Source organism: Malurus melanocephalus, unplaced genomic scaffold, assembly GCF_030028575.1.
Source record: "Malurus melanocephalus ecotype Western Australia unplaced genomic scaffold, MMel_1.1 scaffold_5, whole genome shotgun sequence".
NCBI lineage: Eukaryota > Metazoa > Chordata > Aves > Passeriformes > Maluridae > Malurus > Malurus melanocephalus.
The window spans coordinates 552,930-565,628 of NW_026623237.1; the positions used below are offsets into that span (position 1 = coordinate 552,930).

Here is a 12,699-nt window from a genome sequence, read left to right on the forward strand (position 1 = left end):
CTGAGTCCCTCTTGTATTGGCATATCCCAGAGTGAAAACTCTGCTTAAAATAAAACTCAGGTTATTTGGTTTTGGTGGGCTCATCCATTGAAACCTCTTTGGCCTCAGGGTTTCCCGGCTCATGTCTGCTGGGAAATCCTCTGTGCCACCAGAGTTAGAGAAGTAGCAGAGAAGGGAAGTGTTTCCTAAGAGTGTCTTCAGCACTGCAGCATCCAAGTTGGAGAAAATAATACTTTCTGCAACTCTCAGGCAGGTGACAGCCTCCAAGTCAGCCACCAAGGGGTCATGTAGTATCCACCATCTTCCCCGCTTGACTGGGTTTGATGGAAAACTTGAGAGGACCAAGCCTGCACTGCCTTCTTCTGGTGGGGAGACATTATTTCTGGCATCTCCTTTATTGCTAGCCAAGACTGTAGGCACTTCAGAGGGATTTGTCCCTCCACAGGGTGGCACCTGCCTCTCCARGGGTTCCTTTTATTCAGTTACAATGGTCTATATAAAGTGCTGCCAGCTGGAAAGTATTTTGAAGAGATTCCTCCCTGCTCTTCACTAAGGGTCATAAATTCAGCTGGTATTTGAGAGAATCTCAAATGTACTTCCAGGACTGTTTGCTGAGGGCTTTACATCCGCCAGAGGCCCCTTAAAATAAAAGGATTATTGGGAGTCAAGTGTTAGATTACCTGGTGCTTGTTAATTGAACTTCAGAGGCTTTAGCGAGCAACTGGCTCTAGCAGGGAGCAGCACTTTGGTATTAATGGTGTTATATAAATGAATATAATGTAACCTAACGTCACGCTTCCRCATCATGTCACATCTCGGGGCTCAGGGCAATGGTGAGTCCAGCTCACAAGCATACCGGATATAGGGAAAGGCAGTGTGGATGTATGTGGAGAGGAAGAAGGTTTGGGAATCAAGGCCTTTGGGACCTGAGGAAAGAGTGGTTTTTGGTGCTYGGAGCAGGTGACCGGTGCTCAGGCAGACCAAGTCAAATTCCTGTCTCCCTTTGGCAGTCTGAGATCCGATTTTGGGAAGAGTTTAATGGACGCAGTAAATGATGAGGCCATCTGAAAATCAGGCTCTCTCCTTCCTGCAGGGCTTATTTCACCTAGACTTGCAAAAAGCTTGAAGATCGTACTCCGACAAGTCACTAAAAGAAAGCAAAGTACTCTAATCATTGCTGCCATCAGTGCTCACCCACGGAAACCTGAACAGACCACAACTGCGAAGGCTCCAAGGCAGCAAGGCCTGGTGGAAATGAGAAACCTCATCAGCTATGAAAATTTCATCAGCTGGCGCTGTGGAAGCAAGAATCTGGAAGTGCAGAGCAGATGGGCAGCCTGGATTCTTGGAGCCATTGTCCTTCGTCTTGTTATCTGACTCCGGCACAGGGAGGATTTGGAGAATTTATGGGGGCACAAGTAGCGAAGGCTTTCTTGAAATATCCCTGGCTGACGCGTGGTGTGGTGCAGACGGCACTTGCTGGGCGCACGGCAGACGTTTTTGCACAATATTCCCAAGGTCATGGAAGCAGGATCCTGCTGAGCACCTGTCTTTTATTGTGTAAGACAAGGGACCATTTGGGCAGAGTTTGCAGCACTGCGAGCCTAATACTACCTGAATGTAAATCTGGAGSCTTTGTAAATGTAGTAGCATATTGAAGAATATCATGTAAATTCTCTCGGGACTTTTCTGAACCAGGCAAATTTCCTCTGAGCTAGGCTCCATTATTTACTGGGTGAATCACCAATTCATGAGACGTTTGTGAAAGAAACAGTAACAGGAAATGGAAGCAGAGGGTGAGTCTACACACAGCGCATGAGAAGCAATGGAAAAGGTACCTGTCTGAGCTCAGAGTGGAATAAATGGGTGATTCGGTGAGAAATTAAAATGTGTTGACTTTTCAAAGAGCGAAGACTAGAACAACACACTGTAAAATTTTGCAAATGAATACCAAAGCACATTCCTGCAACACGCTGTCCCTCAGTCCCTCTCCTTTAAAAAGCAGAGAGTTATCCTTGGGGGAGTTGGGATGGATTCCTCCATTTACTACTCTACCTTTCTCCCTCCCTCTGCAGCTGGCCCCATGGTTGGGTTTGTATTTCCCTAGCGACAGGCTGGGATACGCATTTCTCACAACACGGGGCACGTAGGCAGGGGCCGATGCCGATGCCGATGCCGATGCCGATGCCGATGCCGATCCCGATCCCGATCCCGATCCCCGGCCCTGACACCGGCCGCTCCCGCCCCGCCGCCCCTCGCGCTGCCGGGACCGCCCCGCCCCCCCGCGCGTGCCGCCCGATGACGCAGCCGCGCCGCGACGTGGGGATTCCGCCGGATTACCCGGCGTGCCCCGCGGCAAAATGGCGGTCTGAGGCGAGAGCGCGGGGCCGGGGCCGGGCGGGGGCAAAGTTTGGGGCGGGCCCGAGGCGGGGCCGAACCGGGGCCGAACCGGCCGCAAAGTCCCTGGGACCCCCGTTGGAGCCGAGCCCGACCGGGTCAGAGCCGGGCTGGGGCTCCGGGGGCGGGGAGCGGGGAACGCGACCGGCTGGGGACCAAGCCCCGGGCGGGGCCCCCTTACGCCCCCGGGCCTCTCCGGCCTTCCCGGGCGGGTTTCGGGCGGCGCCCAGCGAGGGTGGGGTGGGCCTTTCTGTTCACGTGTGTGTCGAGGAATTGTAGAGTTCCCCGAGGACAGCGGGTCCGGGCGGGTTGCACTGTGGGCAGGGGGGGTCAGCCAGGTGGGGCGGGGGCCGGTGCGGGAGGGTGGCGAGGCCACAGCCTCGGCCTCGGGGAAGGGACGGTCCCCGTGGGAAGGGGTGGTGGTGCCACTGCCTCAGCCATCAGGGCATTACGACGCTCTCCCAGCCAGGGAGAAACCTGTGTCAGGGAGCAGCRCAGGCAGGGAATCGGCAGGCTGAATCTGCTCCACGCAGGGTGTAGCTGTTTTGAGCGATGGAGAGTTAGGTAGTGTGATTGAGTTAGGCGGCGTGGGGGGGATGAGAAAGCAGTGTCTGTGCAAGGAGAATTGCTGGAGTAGGAGATGCAAAGTGGAACAAGCCTGGGCCAGCACGTGTATTTAAGAACTGGAGTGTAACTGGCAGAGACGGGGTTGGAAGTGAGATTCAGCATTCCTCTGGTGTCAGACTCGGCAGGGATTAATGGGAAATTCTCTGCTAACTTGAACATCCTTTCTAGTTCAAGGGATGCTTCCCACTGTAGAACCAGTGGGCAGCCTCTGGGAATGTGGGGAGACTTTGAAGGAAAACAGGTGAACAGTAAATATTATATTGCTTCTGGCTCTGAGCTTGAGCACTTTGCATAGAGCACAGTAAAAGACTGAGTGCTAACACACAGATTTTTAGATGTGCAGGAGCTTGCACTGGTAGGCGTTAGGGTGTGCAGATGATACACAAATCTGGCAAAGCTGAGAATGACCTAGATGTGAGGATGCCAGGTGAATTTTGTCCACTGTAAGGAATCATCCATCACATGGAGATAGTTCTGTGCCAGTGAAAGCTTTTCAGAGCTATACCTCTCTGTTTTGCAGATTCAGAGAAGGAACTGGGATCGAGGGCCTACATAAGATGAAGCAATGAATCCTTACTGAAGCATCAGACAGCAGGTAAGAAAGCCAGGAGTGAGCAGATGCTGASTCAGACTGTGGTCTTTTGATACCACTACTCGAATTTTTTGAGGATATTGAGCCACATACCTGAAAATTGTCCCTCTCTGAGGTGTTCTCTGCATCATAGTAGGTCTGTGTTGCCAGAATTGAGAGGCCCATTGAGGGTTGTCAGTGAAATAGGAGTGACCCTGAAAAATTCAGCAAGAGCTTCTGGGAAGAAAAATTCAATTAAAGATGTAAGTCAATGCTGTTGACATGTCATCCGGGCAAGCAGTCTTAAACGTGCTCGATCAGTGCCAGAGTAGCCATGTGGCCTGTACAATTTATAAGAGGCGCCCAGCCATAACCCAAATGAAATCCTGTCTGATGATCYTGTTCTTGCAATAATTGCAATACCCCACTTAGGTGATTCTAATGGTGATTCCTCTGTTCTATCAGTTTATTTGTTCCACCACGTTGTTTTTTCCACACACATTTGAACTGTTTCTATGAYGGGTGGTGCAGTGTACCTTTCTGTCCCCTCCAGGACTCACTGTTGAGATCCAGTTTAGAGGAGCAGTTGTTTGGTACCCAGCAACTGGTCTTTTGATTGTACACTGTCAGATCAYCTTTAGAACTCCTTTCTCTCTTAATTTCTTAGTGAATTATTGCAGAAAGCATTTATAGCCCAGCAATGCTTTCCATATAGTATGATTTAACTTTTGGTTGTTAAATGAGCATTTAAGCTGCCAGGTCTTAGCTGTGGTATCAAGAGGAGTTTTTTATTCCTCACCAGGCACCCAGTGCTCTTGAAATCCTGTGAATGTGTTTCAGCAGGGCCGGTGGAGTTCCAAAGTGCAGCCCATGGCTATCTTCATCTTTAATATTAACAAGRCATTGGGTCAGGAGAGGATGAGTTACTTGCCAAGACTTGTTGCCTCTTCACTCTCCAAACCAGCTTTCTGAACTAAAGATGACCCTGCGTGCTTTTCCACTCTGTTTCAAGTTATTTGCTGGCTGCTGCTAAGTCACTTGCTTTGCAGCCAACAAACCCTCAGCTCTTATCTCTGCCATCCACTCTAAATACAATCGTGGTGTAGCTTGTCAGGGAGATAGACTAAAGCTTTGAAAGAGGTGTAGTCTTTTGYAAGTCTGCCTCTTTTTGTCCCAGAGCAGAACAAATCAAGTCAGATGGGATGAATGATTGTTCAGCATGCCAGTTGAATGGTACCAGAGCTGGCTTGGAAAAAGGGCTTATGGCAGCTGGTGTGACATATAAAATGTTTTTAAAAAGGTGAAAAAAGCCAAGATGTTTGAGCAGTAGCAAAATAAACAAGTTTTAGTAAAATGTAACTATGTTTTGGTAGTTAATTTTATGCTTGTGAGTCTTGGAGGCTGATGGTTTTTCTGAAGGTGCGCTCCCTAACCTGTTAAAATGTCTGCTATGTTTTATGGAGAATCTGAAAACTGGATTCTGAGATATACATGTATCACCACATCTACAGCATAGASCCAAGAAACAGTTCTGGAAGTTAGGTCCTGACAAATAAACTGTCACTTCTYTAGCCCTGAGTGTCAACAGTGAAGTAGTGGTAGCTGGTAAATCTCTGCTTTTTGTGTTGCTGAGAGAAATACAACATGTAGAGATCTTAAATGAGCCTCCATGCGATAGACATTGAGGGTGGGATTCCTCTACTAATAAATGAGTATCTGGCTTGACACCTTTGTGGTTCATCTCTACTCTTTTGACTGGGGTTGTCAGGATCTGGATTGTCATAATAGAGCAGATTTTCTTGACTGTTTGACTTGATTAATGCTTTGAAAGTAAATTTAAGGTCCTGAAACAGGGTATATTAATCTCTTTGCTTGAAGCCTTTGGTTGAGAAGATACCTCCTTTCTATATGGTGCCCTGAGCTTTGGAGAGAGTGAGTGCTTGGCATTCATGCCAACTGTGTGTATTTCAAGCTAGTAACTGGGTTAATATGATCCTCTCTGAAATTCATTTTACGCAGGACTGCAAAGGAACTATGTGTGCAACCTATGCAAACAGGACTAATGCCTTAGGGCATGAAATCATCCATYCTGTTTCCCTGCCAGTTCCCCTACCCGAGGGCTTTTCCTTAGATCTAGATTGGCTGGGTCTGTAACTGTAGTAGGAAGAATGTTGCTTTTTAAAGTTGCAATACTTTACAGCTGGTTGGAGGGGAAGGCTGATGCTGTGGTCAGAAAGAGACCTAATTTCTGCTACATTTATTGTCAGATCATTACTATTTCTCACTCTTCATTCTTTGGTTGGGAAGTGTGAATAACACCAGTCTTACTGGGGATTTGAGGATGAACCCATCCATGTCTAGATGCTTGGATACTGTGTCGAATGCTTCTGTAAAGCTTGGTGGTGGAGAGATGAAAATGATATTTCAAGCTATGACTTCAAAATGAAGCAGACCCCTGTGTGATCCATTGTCCTGTGTACTCTATAGCATGGTGAAATTGCTATGGAGTGCAAGTCAGGCCCTGCCTTGTTCAAGGCAACCTGGCACTCTGAGACCTCACCATTTTTGCCTTCCCAGGAGCTATTTGCTTGTTTTGCTCACATGTCCAACCTTGCGTGAGTATTTTTGACTTCAAGGGCAGTTTGCTGGTTTTTGCTGTTTTGTTTGTTCCATATTCAGAAACCATTCTCTTCACTGTCAGGATGTTCATGTATGGCTGYATTCCAAATATGCTCAGACAATGAGGGCCAAACGCAGCAGCTTGCAGAATATTTCATAGCTGGAATTACATGAGCCACCCTCTCTGGAGTGTCCTCCTGGGAGCTGCATTTAGGAAGGAAATGGCATGGAGGGCCTGTAGGAGTGTGAGAATAACTTTGCAATGGTTGGAATACAGTATAAGCATTGCTTGGGTGGGCTCAGTTTTCCTCTGCTTTTCAACAATGCTGGGTGCCAAGCCTGAGGAAGACTGCTTGTGCAGGAGTGAAGGAGCTGGAATGTATTCTTCAGTTGAGGTGAATGCAATTCGGTGAAACTGATAGGCATCAAACTGAATAATGATTTTAAAGTATTTTCACATGATGTCTAATCTGTGGAAATTCACTACCACATAATAGCACTGAGGCTAAGAGCTGAGCAGGATTCAGGAAAGATCAAGCACTTARAAGTGGAAATGTTCAGACTTGCTTTAGGTAAAGAACTTGTTGCAGAAGGTGTATTTTTCAGACATAATCCAATCTCTTAACTGGTAAAGGTTTGAAGAAAGGGCAGCATGTTCCATAAGTGTTCACTGAGGCTTCTTGCTCCATCTACTAAAGGTATTGGTCTGTGTCAGGGGCAAGGTATCGAATCGGTTACATGCTATGTTAGGTTGCTTGCTGACCTTGCTTTTGGTGGTAACTGCATTAAGGAAAAAAAAAGCCAAAAACAAATCATCAACCAAAGAACAAATCCACAAAGCACTGCAGCTGCTCTGATTAGTCCTGGTAGTTGAGGATTCTAAGCTGATGAAGAGCAGGGTCTGTGGAAAGATAGTGCAGTTCATAGAAGARGACTGTCTTACTGATGAATGTGGAGATGTGTAGGTATTTTTGTGCTGAGTGGTTAGGCAAAACACTTGGTGTCTCTTTGCTTGTAAGAGGGAAAAGAATGTGTGGAGTTTGGCCTCTCCACATTGCAATCTTGTTGTGGACTTTAGTCTGTAAGGTGTGTGAAAGGCAGGGCTTTAAGGCTGTTCAAGTGAGTTCTGGTGTGCTGTACCATGAGTCTCAATGTACTGATGTCTGAAGGTACAGTGTGTGTCCTGTGCTTGTGTCCAATCTGTTGAGGATCAGAAGAATTGTCAGTGCTGCAAGTAGGTATAAATTCCATTTGATGCATAGGCTATAATAAATACATTATTATAATAAAAATAGGTAAGTGGCAGTGGCATGAAGATGTATAGAAAAAGCTGCGTGGTTGTAATGATTGCCTRAATGCGAGGGGAAGGAAAGAGAGTGTGTGTGTGTGTGTATTTTCAGAGACAGAAGCAGGATATGTAAACCTCAAGATCCCTGTATGTACCCTATGGGCTTTTCTGGCAACCACAGAAAAGTTTGGCTTTAGGGCCAAACTTAACACTTTTGTGGCAGGACTAATAGCTGTGAAAAAAGGGTTACTGAGTTTCATAGAAGTATTGTCTTGCTGATAAAGTGAATTGGGTCAGGATTGGAAAGTAAGTTTTCCTGCAAGGGTTAGACTGTGTTTTAGGCAGAGAGTATCTGACCAGCTGTTGGTGGCAAGAGAGAGCTGGTTTAAATTTTTGATTTCTTAAGTGTCAGCAAATTCAGAACTGGAAGTCCCTCAGTGACTTCTATGTCTTTGGTTGAGTTCTGTACTAGTATTTTAGCTCCGTGATAAAGCTGGCTATGGCAATGTTGTTGGAGTTATAACTAGATTTTCTTACTCCCGTGTTCAAAGTCTCAGTTGTCCAGCTACATTAATGTAACACTCATGCACAAATGGTTCTTAAAACAAAAGGAATAGATGAGGTAGTCTCCCTAACTACTGAGGAATTACACATAGGCTCATAAAAAGCCTTAGGTGAGTTTTACTTTATGGCAATTGTTTCAAAAGAATATAAGTTATTTTCCCTAGGTAATAATTAGATAATCATTGCGGCTGTAAGGTTTTTAACCATTATTTTGGCATATACTACACAGAGTAACTGGTTTTAGACCTGCGTATGTCTTGTTTCACAAGCTCTCTACAATTCCTAAAGATGCTTTGCTGTTCTGTCTCCTAAATCAGATTTCTTCCTGCAGCTTTAGTGTTCATTAGTGATGACTGCTGCTGCCCAATAGGAAGGTTAAAAATATTCTAGGGAGATGAATTGAAATCTGGCATGTCTCACATAACTGAATAGTGACTGCAGTTAATTCTCCTGTTCTGGGCTTTTTTTGTGGAGTGTTTTTATTTATAATGTTTTCRTTATTGAGAACTCTTCTCACTTCTCTTTTATCTGTGGAAGATCCATACCCAGTGTATGGTATGAAAAACATTTTCAATTGGGGGAAAAGAAAATAATGGAAAATGACAAGATTTTTGTGCTTAAAATTAGAGATGTCTTAAGTAACCTTTCTTGAGAATGGATTTCAAGCTTGCATCCTACCTTTAAGTGCATTTATTTTCCTAAGTAGAAAGTGTCTCATGCTCCAAAGTATGCAAAATGTCTTTATTTCCCTGTTAGAATTTAATTTCTAACAATTGCTTACACTCCAGTTATGTGAATACTGAGAAATKAAAACTTTGCTCCGAAGGGTTTTCTCAGGTAACTGTATTTTGCTGGAAATACACTCTGTTATTAGATGTCTGTGTAGGCACTCAGTCTGATTTCTTCTAGGACTAATATGGAGTGTCATTCTTGGCAAACATTCATACCAGTTTTGTTTGATTCCTGAAAGCAAACTACCCTTCTGGGCTGCAGAATTTTGGTAGATTCTACTTATAAGTGTATCCATTTTTCTGTGATTTGGGGATGCCTTTGCAGACAGGTCCCCAGGTGTATCTGAAATGGCTATAACAGAATTCAGCGTTRTCAAGGCCCCAGCTGGATGGGGCTCTATTCCTGTGCAGCTCCAGAGATGATTTACTGCCTGACTGACAACTCRCAATATAAACATTAGTCCAAGCATGATCTTGTCCCAAAACCCCGCCTATGCAGGGAGCCCGGAGTCTTCCTGCCACGCGCCATAAATCGTTTACGGTTTGCTCATACCCGTACATTTGAAAAGCAGCTGTGTAGTGGGGATTAGCAGTTTGCAGAAGGCCTGTGCGGGGCTAAATTAGGGTCTCTTGCTCTGGTGGTGAATACTGGTATCAGAATAGCAGGAGTGCTTCTCAGCCATGGAAGGCAATTTACTCTGGGAATGGGGGGTGGGTGCAGGGTATCTGTGAGGGTACGGCAGCCAGGAGAGAGTTGATTGCAATTCTCCAGTTGGAGCTCTGATGCCTGATTGATTGCTGCCCAGCACTGTGTGGGATTGAACGAGTCATTGTTAGTTCTGTGGGTTTAAAATTTTATTTATATATTTATTATTTCTGTGTATTTTACACATATATATATAGACACAAAATGTAAGCCTACCTCTTCTGTCTCCTAGGAGCTGAARGATGATACAGTTTTTGAGTCTTTTTGCAATGTGAAGAGAGGTTTCCCTTTTGCTAGCCCACAGTAGGAAAATCAAATGATGTGCAAGGCCATTTGGAGTTTCACAACTAATTTTAAACTTTTATAAGAAGTTTTACTGTGCCGCTTTTATTTTTTATAGGTTTGCAACTTCAACTCCCAAAGTAAAACTATTTTTGTGCTGGCTGAGCTAATGTAAATTACCTTGTGGAGCTTCTAATGACTAACTTGTGTTTATGGTGAAAGCTCCCATTTACCCACACCCTGAAAGCACAATCTGTTTGTTAATGTAACTCTAAATGTGTTGATGCTTTACATCAGTGGTGAGTACATCAGAGGCTAAAGTCAATTGATGGCTTCATGTCTTTCCATGATAAAGAGARTATACAGATTTTGCCATACAGATGGGACTGGACAGAACAATTCAGAGATCTCCTGTGTGCTGGCTGAAGGACCAGCTGCTGAGTAAAGCAGATACAAGTAGATAATTTTCAGCTGGGTAGGTTTCTCATTAACGAATCCTTGCTTGGGTGGGTTTGGTAAGAATCCATGTGGAATGTGTCAGCGAGGTGTCCATCCCCTCTAGATGCATCAGCTGAATATGAGTGCATCCAGACTGTACTATGAGCATCCACAGGGCCATGGGCAAAGCCAGTGGGCTCTGGGTAAAACAGGTCATTTCTTTCCAAAACGAAACAGTTAGGACACCTCTTGCTATTTTGTTGAAGCTGCTGTATGGGCTTCTCTCTCAAGTAAGACCATTTTCCTGGAGCTTTCACTCTGCACTCTTCTGTTGTAGGTTTGGGGAGAGTAGCTGGAAGGGCTCATCCTGGGCTTGTTAGTCTCGGAGTTGCCTCCATTTTTCTTACAGCTTTTGGTGAAAGGCTGTGTAGTCTGATTCTTTCTGCTCTGTTAAGATTGAGGCCAGATAACACTGAATATATTTGTGGCTGTTTATGTGGGCATTTAGAGATTTGGAAGGCACTTTGCTAATGAGCTGTAGGTCATTTCATGTCAGATTGGCTGAGGTTCCATCGAGCTGGTTCTTTGTTGCGGCAATGCATATGGACTGTGTCTATTTGGGGATCCCTGTTACCTATCTCAGATGGAGAGGGCTTTCCTCCTGCTTGCCACCTCCTCTCTCCCCACAAGAAAAAAAATCATCACCTAGAGAGCTGTTAACCTCCAGATTGAATTAGATATTTTCCTGTTACTTATGTAGACTTTTCAGATGTATGCAGGAGTTAGGGGCGTGGATATGTGATCATATTTCGAGCTTTCCCTCCTCCTCCTCCTTGTTTTTGATACTGAAGTTGGAATTCACCCTTCCCTTTTCCTTGGAACTGGTGTGAAGGGATGGCTGTCACACAGAGCAAGGCTCAGTCCACTTGCCTCAAGGCCCTGCCTCTCCAGGTTAGGACTTAGCCTGACATCCACAAGCAACAGTATATGAGTTTATGTTACCTGAATCTTGTGGGGTAGGTCTGAGGGATATTACTGTTCAGGGCAGTCTCAGCCAGGATATGGGAAGGGAAGGAATACAGTTAGCAGTACAGTTAACTCTTCTCCCCCCCACACACCCTCCTTTCTTCCCTGTTTCCTCACCTGCCCAGCTGTGTAGTAGGTTAGCAGTACGTGTCTGTTCTTATTCTTATGAAAGTAAACTTTGTTCTCTGAAGACTGCTAATCATGCCCCATGGGGGTGTAATCAGTTATAAGGTATTTAATGCAGTGCAGGCGGGAACAGGCTGCCTGGCTGGGCTGGCAGATTGCAACACTACAATTATAAAGGGCCCCTTTCCCCCACTCACCCGCCCACCGGTGGCAGGATGAGGGTACCTTGAAACAGTATTAAGTCTATGAAAAGTAAAGATGGAGTGGGGGAAGGGAGAGGAGAGGCTGAAGAGACAGCTCCTATTCTGGGAAACAGGCAGACCTACATTTGTGAGAGCTGCAGCCATTGCAGGTTTCACTGTTGAGACTTGTGGAGTTTGGGTGCTGTCACCATCCAAGTAGATTGCACAGGGATGGCCCTTGGCAATGTGTAGAGCATCAGGGACCTCTGTCCTCTCTGAAATGGGTTTTCTTSTGGTGGCTGGGGGTGGAGAGGTGTGGAGTGGTTAGCAGGGGAGAAGCCCATTCTCCTGCATGCAGTGATTTAGACAGCTAATCTGTTTGGGTGTTTTTGACAATCCTGACAGGCTTCTATTTATATCTTTGGATATAAATCTATTGGTAAATTTGGCTTTTCATGTCTCATTCTTCCAAGTACTGCTTGAGCTACTGCAGCTTACTGATGGGAACAGGTAGCCTAAKGCCTTGAATTTCAACAGGCATGACGAAGTCTGCTGGACTTCATCTGGTCTGTTCTTGTTACTTAATATCAGATCATTTCCCTCTGTGAGGGCCTTGAAATGCACATGTGGGGTGTGGAGCAGCTGGCTGCAAGTGTTGTAAATCATCCCTGCTCCAGCAGCTTGCTAGATGCATCGGTATGTTTCTGGAGCTTATGGCTACAYTGACCTTTCCCCTTTCAGGTTCCCCAGAGGTTACAGTGTTTCAGCCCTTAATTGGTTGTCGGTGCATTTCCTGACACTGTTTTGTGTCTGTTTCATTCATTCAAGTCAGATTCTTGCTGAAGTGCTCTTGAGAGTTCTGCGGCTTTCCTGTTTGGTGCTTAGAGAGCACTGGCTATTAAGTCTCAGAGTTGGCCCTTAGGATTGGGTGATTGATTTTTAAGGTKCTTAGGCGTGGGCTGTTGTTTAGTTATGTTACACAGAGTAAGTGCAGATTCACAATGCGAGGAGCTCACAGTATAGCCTTCAGAGTTCTGCTAACAGTTTCACATCTGAGGCATCCTCATTTTTTTCCATTCAGAGTAACTTCATCTTTGAGAACTTGAATTCTTTGGAAGGCTTTAGGATTTGTAGGAGTGCCG

General features: G+C 45.4%; 1 protein-coding gene across 2 annotated transcripts in view; it reads left to right on the top strand.

The window, feature by feature from the left end:
* Window positions 1-2,390: 2,390 nt before the first annotated feature.
* The window catches only part of TJAP1 (tight junction associated protein 1), a 40,479-nt gene continuing 30,170 nt past the window's right edge, over window positions 2,391-12,699 (top strand). For both annotated transcript variants that reach the window (XM_057370146.1, XM_057370154.1), the window contains exons 1-2: window positions 2,391-2,495; window positions 3,545-3,619. The gene's annotated coding sequence lies outside the window, so the exon portion shown is untranslated. The remainder of the gene's footprint in view (window positions 2,496-3,544; window positions 3,620-12,699) is intronic.